Below are 16,913 nucleotides of genomic sequence, written 5' to 3'. Positions count from 1 at the left end.
TAGCCTATGGTGGTTAGAGTTGTTGTCCAAAGAACCTGGAGGGCACCAGGTTAGAAGAGGCTTTCCTACTTTATGCAACATGTGCATGAGAGCACAATCCCACTCTCACATTAAGACTCATTCAATGCAATGTCTGAATAGCTCCTGGAACCAATGTTAAGTCTTGTTTGAGTTTTGGCCATTGTTCCAAAACTTAATAATTCCAAGGCTGACTAGTGTTGGTCAGTGTCAATACTGACCTTTAATGTCCTAAATGGCCTTGGCCCAGTATACTTGAAGGAGTGTCTCCACCTCCATCGTTCAGCCTGGACACTGAGGACCAGCTCTGATGACTTTCTGGTGATTCCTTCACTGCAAGGCATGAAGGGAACCACTAGAGGGCCTTCTCAGCACTGGCACCATCCCTCTGGAGCGCCCTCACATCAGATGTCAATGAGATAAATAACTATACAACTTCTAGAAGACATCTGAAGGCAGCCCTGTATTGGAAGGTTTTGAATATGTGATGTTTTATTATATTTTTATGTGTGTTGGAAGCTGCTGGGGCAACCCAGCCAGCTGGGCAGGGTATAAATAAATGGTAAAACTATTACTATTACTACTACTATTGCATAACACTAATGCAGCTGGCTGGAACTGATGGAAGTAGTAGTCCAAAACATCTGGGGGACTCCAGGTTGGCAAAAGCATGCTTTTTGTTGTTTTGTGAAAACTGCATTGCAAAATTCAGAGAAGTGTGAATTTCAAAGAATTCTTTCATTTATGTGTGTGTTGGTTCAGGAAGTGTGAGTTAGGTAGATTCTCATCCAAATGCAAACTGAACAAATGCCTCACCCATCCCTAGCTCTTACCTGCTCTAGATTTGATTTCTGTTCATCCCCCCCCCTTATTTGACTTTTATGTATCATCCTCCCAACCTGCTCCTACTATGGAGATCAACTTCCTTTGATCAGAATGAACCACTATTTGTGGGAATGCAAAAGGCATGGGCTAAAATGTAATTTGCAAACATTGGCAGCCATTTTTTTAATTACTTGGAAATTAAAAGGTCAGATAAGACCACAACCTTTTCAGTATCTTGAATTCTATGTTGTTGACCCCCTGTTAAAGGTTTCTAGCTGGGAAAAATTATGAGAAAGATGCACATACATATAGCACATTGGATGCTTTTCTGTGTCTCTTGATATGAAGATTCCATTTCATGCATGAGCAATAATTTGAACTGGGGACATCAGTGACATATGACTAAGATTTTCCCACCACACTTCTGATAACATTTATGTGAACTAAAACATATTACTTTTTAATGTCAGAAGAGTTAACATTTTGTCACCAGGAACATTATTATCTGCTTTGCTCTTTTCACATTTTTCTTCCCTTCCACAAAGATATAAATTAACTCTGAAAATAGTCTTTCTGCCTCACCTGTCAATGGACCTCCCTCCCCTTGCTGGTCCAAGAATGCCTTTTAGCTATTTTCTTCGCAAATAAAATTAGGTCTTTCATGAAACTTGGATCTGGAATTTGGAGATTTGTCTTTCTGAGGAATTTTGTATTTTCTGATGAACAGTTTATCTCTGCCATCTAGATGGGACCCATGCATGACTCCATTTGCTTTGTGTGTGATTGTTCTCCCTTTTGTCCTGAGCTGCTATCTGGGAGATGGATGTGATTTGACCTGGAGCTTGGCCACAGTCCACAAGCAACTTGCTTCAAAATAATTACATCAAAGGATCTGAAGCTAATTCCAGGTTGAACAGGCTGCACACTGAACCTTATACTCATCTTGGACCAAGAACCTTGTAATGTAAGAAAATGAGAAGGGATGGGAAAATCTGTCAGTTTAGGTTGCCCTCAGTCCTCATCCTCCCTCATCTCCAGTCCTTTGCTCCTGTCTCAGTGACATCTACACTGGATTGGTCATGTCTATGGCAGGATCCCCAAGGATATGTTCCATGAGGGACTGGCTTCAGGCACCAGGCCTGTTGGCAGACCAATCTTTATTACAAAAATGTCTGCAAACATGACATGAAAGCTGGCAACATTAACCCCACCGTGTGGGAATTATTTGCAGACGACCTGGAGACAAATATAGCTTAGGGGTACTTCTAGATTCACTGCTGTCACTTGATGCTCAGGTGGCCTCGGTGATGGGGAGGTCCTTCCATTCTCAAGGAGTTTAGGATTTCCTACTGTAAAGAGCACTTAACATGTCTTTTGCAGATATGTACAACCCATCATGGCAAAGGTCAAAAAGGCAAGTTAGTAAGAAGGGGAAAATTCAAATGTTTTCCTTAATTAATGGCACACTGCATGACAGAATATTTCTTACTGTTTGCTCCAAAGGAGAAAGACCTCTGCTATCAAAACAGCAATTGCATTTGACATGTCTTGAAAATCTCACAAAGAGAATGAGTCAGTAGCTACCCGTTGCTGGGTATCCTCAAATTGGTAATATAAAATCAATTTTTCCTTACTTTAGTATGAAGGTTCCTGGGAGGTTCTCTGCAGCAAAACATAAACGTTGGAAATTTAGGATAATATTCTAATTTAATCTCCTAGCATGACTCCTTTGTTCTCCTGTTCCTCGTCACACATGACTCACGTTCACTCTTTAGGAAAACACTTTCCACAAATGTCAGATGCCATTAATTGCATTTAGCACAAGCTGCTTCCATAGGATGCAAGAGCTGCCACTGTGCACATTTTTTAATCTATGGGATACATGTCATTTGAAACAAATTAGTACAAGAAATGACTAAATAATTGGTATTCAAGAATGTATGGCAGGGGTGGAGGTTTTCAGGCCTTGAGGCCATATGCATCTACCCAGGCCTCTCCTTCTGATTCTCAGAACTCTCCCCAGGCTACAACAGTCTCGTTGCACACCCTCCTTGAGCATTTCTTTCTGGAATGTGCCTTTGAACTCTGATCATGCTTCTTGCTTGCCTGAATGGAAGACAGAGAGGGATGTGTGAGCATGTGTAGAAAGCAGCCTACTTTAGAAAGGTAACAGTAACAATTGTTGTTCTGCCCATTTTTGCCTCTGGCCTCACCCACCACCAGCATGTGGTCCTCAGAAGCAAATGTAGCCCTCTGGGCTGAAAAGGGTTCCCCACCCCTGGTGTACAAGCACTGGGTTATTTTCTTTTCTGGCACAGTTAATATAGATTGGGAGCCTGAAAGGTTTCTTATTACAAAATTCTGCTTGGTAATGAATTTCTATTTTGCCTCTCCAAACTACAAACCTTCAGGACTATATGCCTGCAGTGGTGTGGGGGCTCCTTCTCCCTGGTGCCTTCCCACACCTCTCCAGTAATACTTGGAAGGAAGGAGGTATGCCGGTAGACACCTTCTTTACGTGGATCATCATATCACAATGGGAAGGGATTCTTACATTGCTATGGGAATGGTATAATTGGCCCTTTCTGAGACTGAACGATGGATGCTCTATACCACTTCGGGCTGCAGATGGAGGAAATAATATATTTAGGAATTTCACTTTTCATATACACTCACCTTTCTTTATACTGCAAACTACTATGTCAACAGGTCAGCCTAGTAGCCTCCCTGACATGCTGTAATCTCGGGTTTCTGCTGAGGTAACATCATAGGTCTACAAAGGTTTAATAGGCCGTATCAGCTATCTGCTTCCTAAGCTTTACTGCAGGCTGATTCATATGTGTCTATATGTCACCCACCCAGAAACCACAGGGGTGATAAAAACATGGGGGGGGGAGTGCATTTCATCACTCAAATATTCTCAGCTGAATTTGTGACTCATGTCCTATAGGGGGGCGAAATCCCTACAATGATATCATATGCTTATTGTCATCCTATGTTACATCTGCCTTTACTACTGCCTGCCAATTAGCTACTGGGCTACATTCAAGGTGCTGGTGAACTAAGCATTGCACAGCCTAGGACCAGGATACCTAGAAGCTGTAATGATCTGACTGATCCCTGCCCTCTGCAGGAGAAGGTCTCCTGCATATGCCATCTTATCCATGCATGAGGTAGGAACTGGACCTTTAGTATGGTGACACCTATGCTTTGAAACTCCCTCGCGTAATATATCAGGCAGGGACCAACTCCACTGCCTGTTGGAGATGCTCCTTTTTCAACAAGGTGCTTAGCCTGGTCTGTAGCAGTATTGGATTTGTTTTAATATACGTCTTTATGGTTAATTTGTTTCTTTTGAGAGGGGCAGTTTCACAGGAAGTGATTTGAAAATGAAATAACTACTTTCCCGGACACAATTATCCATTGTTTCTCTACTGCTGATGGCACAATACAGCAGAGTTTGATCTGTTGTGGGTTGATCTTATGCATACCTCACCACCTGATGTTGCCCTCATCAAATGATAAAATGAATGCAATGTCTAGACACAGCCTGTGTTACACTTGGTGAAATTCTTTGAAAAAGAAATGGAACATGATTTTGAAAGTGAGATGGTTATATGTCTGACAACTTTATTTTTGTTTTGATCCTAATTTGTGGCTGGTATGCTCACTTAATTTCTAAACAGCACAGCACATTTATTCATTAACATTTGGAGCACTTTTCTACTTGCATGGGTTGTGGGTAATGTAATTAATAAATTATTTAGCCAGAAATGGCACCTTAATAACTGTTTTTTTTTCTCCCTCAGAATGGCTGGATCACCAGCCGTGCAGTGATTATGATTGCATATGTTTATATCTTTCCAAGCAGCAACGAGGAAATAAATGTAAACTCTGCTACAGTATTATTTGCACAAACTACAAGCTGTATTTAAATGGAAGTGTGGCTGCCAAACATTCTAATGCCTTCCAAGCTATCTACACAGAAGATGAGTTTGCTTAGAAAGAAATGTGTAAGATAGAGATGTTTGCAGTGGCAGATCCAGGCCCTTCTTTTCAGTGGGGAGGGAGGGCATGGGGGGGGGAGGCTATCTGAATGGGCCAACTTTCTCCTTGATACTGTCACCTCTGCCCATCCCCCTGATCTCTCTATCTGGCCCCCAGTCTGGTTTACCACCCAGGAGGAAATTGCAAGACAACACGAGGGTGTTTAATATTGCTTGCATGTTTGTAGAGGATGGGTGGAGAAGCAACAACATTAACAAGGCTCAGGGTGGTTTCCTTAGTATATAACTCAGGCAGAAGTATCACCCAGATCTACCTGGAGGCACCGGGGATTGAACCTGGGACCCTACCACAACACGTGTTAGAAGATGTGGCTTGCTTTCTGCACTGCAACACCTAGCTCTGTATCTCCTACACTGTCTGGAAGCAGCTCACTGGGGTTTCACCTGCTCTTTCCAAATGGCAGCCTTTCAGTAGCTGGTAAAGAACATTAACTATAAGTAGCAGAGGGAGGGGCCGAGGACTCTGATATTATTAGCCACCATCAACTACCTCCATTTGTGCCCCTTTTGCACCATTCAGCCCCCTCAATTTATAGAAGAGCGAGGGGAAGTCTTCAACATGTCAATTTTGCATTGATTTAATGTAAGCCTATTATGCATTCTTGGATTTGGTTAGTTGCCATGAAAATACTAACAGAGAAGTGGGATATAAGCAATGGTAAAGAAAAACAGCAACTGCTAGATCTCGCCAACCTTCACTGCTGGTTATAGATGAATGTGTGGGATAGCCAGCCTAATATAATCAACATGTTCAAGGCTAATTTATGCATGAAGTGGTTAATGCCATGGAGTAAGCTCTCCTGCCAGGCAACCCCCTCTTGCCCTGGCCCACCCCCCTCAGTTCACCAGAGAAGCTCAACATGTGAGGTCTGAGCTGGTTGATCCAAGCTCAGACCACATGGCTTTCATATGCTATTTTTTGTTTTCCTATAACAACAATATAGGAACTTTCATCACTTTGAAACTAACCTAAGTATTGCTGTCTGTGTTTTCTGAGTGCTGTATGGAAAAGCACAAGAACCTTTGGAGAGTTTGTTAAGTAAACAATTTTAAACTTACCAAACGTGTAGGGTTTGTTTGTTTTTTCTGTGCAAAGGGAAGCGAGGACCATTTTGGAACTCTTAGGGGCATATTTTAAAGGTCCAACAGCCTATATTTCAAATGTTTCACTTTGCTGCATATTTTGTGATTTTAAATGTCTACTGGGTTCTCTCAGGCTTAGCATCCAGGGAATTCTCCTCTTTTATACCTATTTTTCCTTGCCACTAACAGACTGCATATAGGGAGGCAAGAAGCTGTCTTATCAACGCTTTTGAATATTAGGTTTGTAAGACTGAAGTGGATTAAAGTGGTCAGTCACTCTGGTGGAACAAAGAAACCTTTTTTTAAAAAAAGAAACAAACATTTTTTGGTTGGGAAAGTGAGGAGGAAATGCAATGGAAAATGGAAAATAAACAAATGATTAATGGAAAACATATAAATATCACATGGGCTGATGAATGAATTCATGAATGGTCATTGTCACAAAACTACACTAGCTCCATAAAGAATAGCTCAAGAAAGATTACACATAGTCTAACATCTGCATACATTTTATGAATTCAAATGGGGGGGGGGGAGTTCAACATACTGGTCGACTGGTGTATCCCTCAATAATGCTGATGCCATCTGATAGTGGTTCTCCAGATTGTCAAGAGAGAGAATCTTAGCAGGGTTGCCATATTTCAAAAAGTAAAAATCCAGAAACTTTTTTGCCAAAGTTGTTGACCTTTCCTTTCCTTTTTCCTTTCCTTTCCTTTCCTTTCCTTTCCTTTCCTTTCCTTTCCTTTTTGGCCAAATTTGTTGACCTTTTTCTTGTTGACGTTTCTGAGCTATTTTTAAGGGAAATTGGCAAAAATGATTCTGCCAACATGGGTTGCTATACGTCTGGATTCTCCTGGACATTTTTCCAATTTTCGTCCAGACACTGCTTTCAATTGCAGTATTCCGGGTATGTCTGGGAAATTCTGGATATTTGGCAATCCTATGTTACAGAGATGTTGGGAATTGAATCTGGAACCTTCTGCATACAAAGCAGCACCACTGAGCTATATGCCCCTTATCCAGAGTTTTAAAAGTTGCAAGCCTAGCAGAGTACAACTCAACAGAGCACTCATTGCCATTGTCTTTGAGCTCTGACAGAGTTATGGACAATAGGAAACATTTTAAGAAGCTGTAGTCTTCTTGGACGGCATGGTGGAAGGGAGAGAGAGAAGAAAAAAGCTGACGAAGCTGACCTTAACTAAAAAGCTGTCTAGCAGCATACAATGAGGCAATGCTGTCTCTTTTTGAAAAGTTGGGCATCTTCTCTCTATATAAAATATGTTTTCTCCTTCCTACACTCATGCTTACCCTGCAAACCAGGAAGGCACAGAACAAAAATAACAGATGACAGTGGGGTGTTGTTTATTGGATCGATGGCATGATAAATGATCAAATGTTCCATGCAGGGAGCCAGACAATAAGCTGAAGCCAAGCTCACCTTGCAATCAATCCCCTGACAAGTCTCTTGGGCTGAGGAATTATAGCAAAATTGAAGGCACACTCTGGTCCCCTTTCCTCCTGCTAAGGCACCTGGTCAAGATCTAGCCATTTTTCAGTTCTTTCAAATAAATTCAAGGGAAGATTTGTGTGTGTGTGGGGGGGTATTCTTTGGAATAGAGGTGGCCAGCTGATGGTGTCCAACAGACTGCCGTACTCCCTTCTCTGTCTCCCTGTCTCTGCCTCTCTGTTTCCTACCCCATTTTGCTAAACAACTTCACTTAGGACCTCTTAGCTCTTACCTTTTACAGTGACATAGTTGCTATTGATTATGAATTGTTTTGGCATCTTTTCATATAACTTTATCATATTCCACTGCCTTTCTGGAATAAAGTACTCTTCTTTTTCTTCTGCCACAAAAGACATTTGTAAAAGATCCATACTGGAATTCTCAGTATTTCCATTCTTTGTAGAATGTGTTAAAAAGCATCATGCCACTTTCTCTTTGGAGAGGATGGGAGTTGGTGGACTTTGGTGCAAGAGGTTTCACACCACTTCGCTCTGACCAGTGTGAATTGTTGGTTTAGGCTAAGTGTTGTTCTGAGGAGAAAAGGGCAGATAGCTATGGGAGTTCCAGGATGAACCATAGCAGGCTGTAACACAGTGGTCATTCCTCTCATCTAACCTCCTACATTTGTGGATCAAGATTTACACATAACATAGGCTCAGATTAGCTGGGTCAGATTTCAAGTTGTAAATGAATATAGCCAAGATTGACTCTGAGTTTTGGCAGACCCTAGGCAACCTGTCTTTGGAGGGTCCTACCAACATCTTCAGCCTCTTTGCAACTCACCACCCTGAATATTGCTAGGGAAGCCCTTTGTCTCATGTAAGCCAGGTTAACGCACCTAATGGATGGGTTGTCCTCCGGGTAATTCCCAGCCACAGGAAGTTAACACTGCCTGGGCCAGTGTTCTCTGGCACTTGGCCTTTTAATTTCTTTAACATCATCAACAACAACAATAATTTTGGCATGCATGAGTGGAGCAGAGGCAAAGGCACAGAAAAAGAAGGGAAATTGCAGTACATGTCCTTTTTTGTTGTTTGTTTCATGCAGATTCAACAGAACAGTATGGCAAATTAATGAAGCAATGCATGACCTACACAGAAGTAAAACGGAAAGCAGGAAATTGAGCAACAAGAAAGTGATGTGAGCTCTGCAAATGCTTTTGGTGGAGGCATGAGGAGGAGCACTTGTTTGTAGGAGCCAGATCCATGTGGCACTGAACATGCTTTGCATGCTTAACATCCCCAAGTATCTCCAGTGAAAAGGATCAGTTAGCAGATGGTGTGAAAGTCCTCTGCCTGAGACCTTGGAGAGATCCGAATGTGTGCAGATTGCAACTTACCTATCTGTCATGCTTTTCAAATGATACTCATCTGTTCTTTAAATGGAGGTTATCTTGCCCTTCTCTTTTCAGGGATGAAGATTTCTCCCATAAATTTGTTTTTACAGGATGATGTCTTCTGGCCTGCAAGGCCAGGTTGGGACATCAACGAACCTATAAAAGGGTCAATAAAAATGTGTGAGCCTATGTTCTACTTCCACTGTCAGAGGCATTATGCTTCTGACTACAGAGCTAGATGATCTTGCGCCCCTGACAGAACTGTCCAGATTGCACCCCCTAGCCGTGAACAAATTAGCTCTTCTTTCTGCCTCTCCTCCAACCCTAACCCCCCACACCCATTCAATTCCTCACACACTTCACCTTGTAATGAATTCTTTTTTGTAATGAATTCTGGTTGAAGCAGGACACCAAGATGGGGAAGGTTGACCTAGACGATGGTATACAGTGGTACCTCAGGTTAAGTACTTAATTCGTTCCGGAGGTCCATTCTTAACCTGAAACTGTTCTTAACCTGAAGCAGCACTTTAGCTAATGGAGCCTCCTGCTGCCGCCGCGCTGCCGGAGCACGATTTCTGTTCTCATCCTGAAGCAAAGTTCTTAACCTGAGGTACTATTTCTGGGTTAGCGGAGTCTGTAACCTGAAGCGTATGTAACCTGAAGCGTATGTAACCAGAGGTACCACTGTACTCTGTGTCATCTCAGAGTTCTACCACCCCATCCTGCAGCGTATGAAAATGAGGCTCCAGCTATTTTCCTTCCCCCTAAATCTTGTGGAAGTGAATTCCACATGTTAACCAGGCATTGTGTGAAAGGAGCAGTTTTCTTGGGTGACCTCAACTTAGAGCATTATGCAAGAACGGGGTGTCATGAGACAAAGGTTCCTGAGAGCAGAAGAAGCAGTAAGGCCTACAAGGCCTACACAATCCTTCAAGCCTAAGCCTGCTTTAACAGCAAACTGCTACGTCACTGTGACTCATCTTGGGTGACGACTCATTCTCCCTATAAAAGTAGCCAGCCTCTGTTTGTGTCTCAGCTGTTTGTGTGTGTGTTGTGTTGTTGCAGACAGAGTGGCTCCAGGACTAGTAAATCACCAACTAAGACTGTGCCTCTGTGAAGAGTCAGAAAGCTGCTATGAGCACTCTGTGTATGCTCTTTAACTATGCTGTTTCTGAACAAGTTTATTTTCTTCAGCAAAGTTTTATTCTGTTTATGAAGAAGACTCTGCGTTGATTAATTTACCATTGCATGACATTATATCCCGGGCCCCTGCCTGCATAAGTGAAATCACATAAAGTGGGGAGCACCATAGGGAGAAGGGCATGGGAGCCTACTCTTTGGGGCCAGGGTTCCTTCACACACACCCCTAAAATATTTGAGCAGGTTCTCCTCCCTAGTTAATGGGCATTGCCATTCAAATAGTGTGTGTGTGCTCCGTCTTGTGGTCAATTATACAGGGCGGTGATTACCTGCCCCCCCATATATTTTATTCAAGTTGGCACCCTTGGCGGAAGGTGTGCGAAAGGAGAGAGAGAGAGAAGTGACCCCAGAGTAGGCAGGCCTTGAAGTTGGCGACTCTCCCCCGGTGCCTGGAGGGTCAGGAGTGCGGGCAGTGAGGTGGCCAGGCAGCATCAGGGGCCAAGGCTGGTGGACCTTCTCAGCCCTGACCCTGAGTGAGGTCCGGGAGAGGCAGAGCTGGCACCTCATGGCCAAACGGGATGGGGTGTTTGGGCACGCACAGGCTCCCCCATCAGGCTGCCCAGCCAGCCCAGCTGCCAGGAGGGCCAAGGGGTGAGGGGAGCAGCTGAGAGCAGCTGCCATCCAGTGCCCTGCCTGGGCTGTGGGCAGAGAGTGCTGGCTGGACAGGGCACCTGGAGGAGGGTCTCAGCAGGCAATTTATGCCCATCCCCTCGCCCTGGCGGGGGCCCATCTCACCAACCCCCCCAGCTACAGCCCTGTCTGAATACCAGTTGCTGGAGGGGAGGAAGCCATTGTGCTTAGGTGCTGCCTGAAGGTTTCCCACAGACATTTGTTAAGTCATTGTGAGAACTTTGTGCTGGACTGGCCTCATCCAGCAGGCTTGTTTTATGCTCTTATGTTTTTACAAGGATAGCACCCCCTCTCACCTGTACACTTTTGATCACATTTTATTTTCATCTTATTTTCATCAATAATGAGAGTTAATGCGGAGCGGGTGGGGGGGAGAGACTCAATCTGTCAGTGCAGGTTTCTGGGTGGTCCTGACCATCTAGAATATCTGACGGAGACCATTGGTTCCTCTAGCTAATTATTGTCTACGTACAATGACTAGCAGTGACTCTCTAAGGATTCAGGTAAGAGTTGCTCTCAGTGCTACCTAGAGACATCAGGGATTGAACCTAGGACCCTCTGCATTCAAGAACTATTCCATCCCTAAGCTATGGCCCTTCCTCAAGAGGAGTTGTGGGAAAATTTACTTCCCATCTCCTTAGATTCCATCTGCTAACAGGAAGCCAAGATTTAGTCTCTACTTAACTGCTGCAGAACCATTTTAATATAGCTAATAAACGTGGCCATCCAAGCATACTTAGTAATAATAATAATTCAGTATTTGTACCCTGACCACCTGACTGAGTTCTCCCAGCTGCTCTTGGCAGCTTCCAACAGAATATAATGAAACATCAGATATTTAAAACTTCTCAATACAGGTCTGCCTTCAGATATCTACAGAAGGTCTATAATTGTTTATCTCCTTTACATCTGATGGGAGGGCATTCCACAGGGCAGGTGCCACTACCGAGAAGGCCCTCTGCCTGGTTCTCTGTAACTTCTCACAGTGAGGGAACTGCCAGAACGCCCTCGGAGCTGGACCTCAGTATCAGGACTGGACAATAGGGGGGAGATGCTTCTTCAGGTACTGTATACTGGGCCCAGGCCATTTAGGGCTTTAAAGATCAACACTAATGTTTTGAATTGTTTTCAGAATCTGCTGCTGCTGCCATGATCTCTTAGTGATCTGCATCTGAATTAAGAAATGGAGAATATTTCTGCAGACCAGACGTCTATCATCACTAGACTGAATGAGACATGCATGCATATTTTAGCATCAATTTCATCAGAAGCACACATTGGTTGCATGAGTATCTTTGTGTTTGTGCATGCACATGTGCAGGCATGTGCAGTATATACAAATGGAGGAAACTCTCACCATCGAAATGATAAGCAGAAGTGATTGTATTGTATTGTATTGTTCATTATATGCTTTGAAGCTCACTCCATAGTTCAACTATATTTCCCCCCTATCATGAAACCTTTATCTGATTAAAGAGAGAGAGAGAGAAATGCAGAAACATATTGTGCTGAAAAGTCAAACAATGCAAGCTGTCTCTCAGTTGAAATGTATCAAGCTAGATTCTGTGAAATTAAAGCTCTGAATAAGCCTGTAAGGAGAGTAGGTGGGGTTTTTAGTAGGTGTGGGTTTAAAAGCTAAATATGCCGGTTATAACCCCCTTAAAAATAGGTCCTTTTAAGTCATTAGACTGCTGTACAAATAGTGTTTTCCTGTTTACACATTTTGTGTTCCTTCCATACTTATCTGTAACTTTCGGTGGATCCATTCATTCATTCATTATGTTATCTTGCGTTTCACAGTTTGTACACATGGTGTACGAAACAAAATTTAAACAGATAATTATTTCTTTAAAATATAACTTTACAACAATGAAATCAACCTCACTGCAATGAACAAATCTAACAGCAAAATTGCAGAAACAGCAGCACCAACCAAAAATAATAGAACAGGGCGCTTAAGGTGAATTATATGAAAATGATGTACAGATAGTATCTAACCCCAGTTAAACAAAATGTACAAAACAAAAGGTAATAAGTGTTGGAAGTATAAAGAAGCAGAAGGTACGTTTTACCATTTAGCACAGAGACCTCTGCACCCTTCCTTGGCATTTCCCACCATGGATGGACATGTCGTTGGTATGATTAATTATATAACTATTATCAATTGCATTTATATCCCATCTTTTATTCTCCAAGGAGCTCAAGGCGGTATACATGTTTCTCCCCATCTTAAGTTAATCCCCACAAGAACCCTGTGAGGTGGGTTAGGCTGAGAGCCATTGGCTGACCCAAGGTGAGCTTCATGGCAAAGTGAGCTTCATGGAAAACCCAAATCTCCTAGGTCCTAGTCCAACACTCTAAACATTATGCCACACAGGCTCCCTGTCAATTTTGGTTTCTCTGAGCTTTTTATTTTTCCAATCTTAAATTCAGTTTGAGACATTTATGCAATAGTTTTAAAAAAGTTGTCATGAGTTGTTATGAATATTAGTCAGTAATTCAATGATAATTCCTCTCTTTATTTTAGGAAGTCATGTGGTGCCTGCATTGCACAACTCATTGTGGTGGGTTTTTTTTGTTTTTTAAGTTGTGCCCTGAGCTTACCCCACATACGCATCTTGCCTCTTTGCTCCAGGGGTGGGCTTCAACCAAGAGGCATTTCTTCACTTGCCTTTTGTGATGCATGGGCACCTAGAGGAGTGAGTCTGGTGATTATCTAATTCAGGGATGGGGTATCCTTTTCAGCCAAAAGGCTGCATTATTATAAGTGCAGTTACAGATAGGTAGCCGTGTTGGTCTGCCATAGTCAAAACAATTTTTTTTTCTTCCCTCCAGTAGCACCTTAAAGACTGGAAAGAGAAGCTGCTGAATTGCAACTCATTACCAAACTTAAAACCATGGAGAGACCTGGTCTGAACAAAGACATTGGATTCTTATCTCATTATACATGACAAAGCCATTTTTCACCTTCTCACCCCTTGCTTTTTCCTGTAAGACCTATTGCAGTCGTTAAGAGTCGTCAACAGGCTCATCACAGCTATCTGCCAATCTCCCATTCCCACCACTCTTCTGAGTAATACCCCTCCCCACCTTCTCACTATATAGAAGGATCTGGCAACTTCTGTTTCAGTGTATCTGAAGAAGTGTGCATGCACACGAAAGCTCATACCAAGAACTAACTTAGTTGGTCTTTAAGGTGCTACTGGAAGGAAACAATTTTTTTTTGTTTTTATTATAAGTGCTGCATTCTGGTGTAGGGTGGGGACAGAGGCAACTGGGCAAAGTAACATATATGTCTCTTTGTGCAGAAGGCTAAATCCTAGCCATATAAAAGTCACAGGTTCCTTAGTGCACACACTTCTCCAGCAAACAAGAGGCATAGTCACAATTCAGTTAAAGGCAGACAAAGGCACTTTGGGATGCAGAGTAGAGCTGAGCCTGAGAAGGATAAGACTAGTAATGGCTACTAGCCATGATGTGCATTACTGCCAATACCAGAGGAGGTGCACCTCTGAACACAAATTGCTAGAGCACAGAAGTGAGGAGAGTGTGATGCTCTTGTAAGTGAACCAAAGAGGGCACACAGTAAGACAATCTATTAGATCCTTGCATGTTTGACAAGCCATGGTTAAATAAACCCTACAGCTTAGCATTATGTCTGAACTGAGACACTGAATCTATTAATATATTCAGACTTCCAGAACTTCTTTTGAAGCACCATCCTTTGTTTCTGTATCCAGGAAATAGTAGAATGTTGCTGCCTCCAACTTGTTCATTGTCATCAGCACTTCTGACTAACAAGCTATGCTGAGCATGAACGGTGAGAGGCTGCAGACTTGACCCAAAAGAAGCATGTGGGATGTGCATGATTCCCAGATTTGTTCAAGATGGCCAAAGCAAGGAGAGCATCTAAGTAGGAGTTGTGCCACCAGAAGCTCACAAACCTGTGCAGGAGGCCACAACTTCCCAATCTAAGTGTATTACAGAAGAATGAGCACTGACGTCACTAGGTTATACGGAAAGCTGTTGAATGAGAGAAGGACTTTGTTTTAAATCAGGCAAATGTAAGAGAAGCAATTTTCTAAACCTCCATGTGGAGAGACAACAGACAATCCAGATTATGCACACCAATCTGCCATGAAATGCTTTTAGACCTCTAGCAAAAGTTAAAAGTTCAAAATTGCAAGTTTCGGATAGAACATAATAAAGTTTGAAATGGCTTCGGTGCCTATTGAGGCAACTTACTTTATATTCATTTGCTTTATATTTCCTACCCAGACATTCAGGAATGTCATTCATAAATAAAAAAAGGAGAAAACTATAAAAAGTAATGCATACATTAAATATATGAATGCACCCAGCCTGACATTATAATAATTCATTTAATCATTTATGCTTTGGCAATAAGAAAATTCATAAATAGAAGTGCTCGGAGATGCCAAGATTTGGTGTGGGTGGAAAGATACTGACGTCACCATGTGCATTGGTGTGTTGTTTTTTTAAAAATTTCTGCTTCCAACTACAGAGGTGGAGGAAAATACCAAGTTCAGAGTAAATTGCTAGCAATTTATAAATGTCATTGTACAAGCATAACCAAATTACAATCCAGTACAATACTGAGAGCCAAATTTCATGAGACACCGGAGATCCATGACTATATACCCTCCCTCTTTTAGTTTGTTTAAAAAGCAGACTCTCCCCTCCCCTCTAAAAAAAAAACAACCCCAACCTGGACCATGGTACTGTGGAATAGCAGTATATCTGGAAGAATGTAGGCACATGGAGGATCCACATCCTGTTGGATCAGGCCAGTGGCCTACCTAGTCCAGCATTTTGTTCTCACAATGGCCAAACATGCTTCCCATGGGAAGCCCAAACACAACAACACTCTCCCCAACATTCCCAGCAACTGGCATTTAGAAGCATATCACTTCCAAGAGTGTGGGGTTGCCAATACCTCCATTTACCCTCCTGTTTCCCCCCAGGAAACCCATTCTTTAGCACTGAATAGGAACAAATCACAGTCAGGTTTTCTGCAGATTTCTGTTTGTTCAGATTTACCATATTTTTTGCTCCATAGGTTGCACCGGACCATAGGGCGCACCTAGATTTTAGGGGGGGAAATAAAGGGGGGGGAATTATTTTTTTTCCCCAGCCGTGGGGCTGGGGCGGGGGAAGCCCAAGCTTCCCCCGACCTCAGCCCCCAGAACAGGTCCAGGAGTGGCGGCAAGATTGAGCGCAACCTCGACGCTGCTCTGGAGCTTGTGAGGCTGGGGACGGGGAAAACCCGAGCTTCCCCCAACCCCAGCCCCCAGAACAGGCTGCTATCCGCAAGCCTTCAGAGCCCGGGGAAAACTCCCGCCGCGCTCAGAAGACTTGCGGATAGCTGCCTGAATCCCAGGGAGTGCAGCGCTGCGCTCCCCGGGCTTCAGGCTTCAGGCTGCTATCCGCAAGCCTTAGGAGCCCAGCGGGAACTCCCGCCGTGCTCAGAAGGCTTGTGGATAGCTGTCTGAAGCCTGGAGAGCGAGAGGGGTCGGTGCATACCGACCCCTCTTACTCTCCAGGCTTCAGCGAAAGCCTGCATTCGTTCCATAGGACGCACACACATTTCCCCTTCATTTTTGGAGGGGGAAAAGTGTGTCCTATAGAGCGAAAAATACAGTAGTTCTAGAGAGCGGGTTTTCTGGTGGAAAGCAGCAGGGCAAAGACAAAAACACTCCATGCCTAGGAAAGGCAGGAGAAGTGGAAAACTACTCAGACCTTGCTTTTTTAGGCACGGGCCAAGTGGAAGTATGGACAAGCCCTGAAGAAAATATACCTCCATCATGGCTACTAGCCATTGTTAGCATTATTCTCCTTGACTGAGGATCTTAAAAGCATAACAGCATAAGAAGGGCCATGCTGAATCGGGCCAAAGGTCCATTTAGTCCACCCTCCTCTGCTCATATTAGCTGGCCAGATGCCCCAATGGGGAACCAACAAGCAAGACAGGAGCTCAACAACGCTCTCCACACTTGTGGATATAGGACTTGGCCTTATCCCTTTTCCCTGTGATATCTTTCCAGTCTAAATCTCTCTCATACACACACTTCTGTGTTTTCCTTTGGGGAAAACACACAGGTACATGTAGTGATTGCCAGTACCCATTGGGAATGTTGGGGAAAGCAGAGTCAAGTAATTTTAATTTTGCCTCCCTACCAAGATCTGTAATGGCAACACCAGGAGTAAAGTGGAAGAAGCTGGCAGC

General features: G+C 43.3%; 1 long non-coding RNA gene across 2 annotated transcripts; it reads right to left on the bottom strand.

The window, feature by feature from the left end:
* Positions 1-1,343: 1,343 nt before the first annotated feature.
* Positions 1,344-9,882, bottom strand: LOC310753941. Of its 2 annotated transcripts, XR_014543515.1 has the most exons (4): positions 9,200-9,882; positions 8,840-8,992; positions 3,398-3,465; positions 1,344-2,949 (listed from the first exon to the last, which is right to left on the bottom strand). It is a non-coding gene; the product is annotated as an uncharacterized lncRNA (long non-coding RNA). The 2 variants fall into 2 exon arrangements; XR_014543516.1 differs by lacking the exon at positions 9,200-9,882 and having other exon boundaries at positions 8,840-9,067.
* Between the last annotated feature and the right edge of the window lie 7,031 nt (positions 9,883-16,913).

This window comes from Podarcis filfolensis (genome assembly GCF_964270895.1).
Source record: "Podarcis filfolensis genome assembly, chromosome: Z".
Lineage (NCBI taxonomy): Eukaryota > Metazoa > Chordata > Lepidosauria > Squamata > Lacertidae > Podarcis > Podarcis filfolensis.
This window is presented reverse-complemented; position numbering and strand designations above follow the sequence as displayed.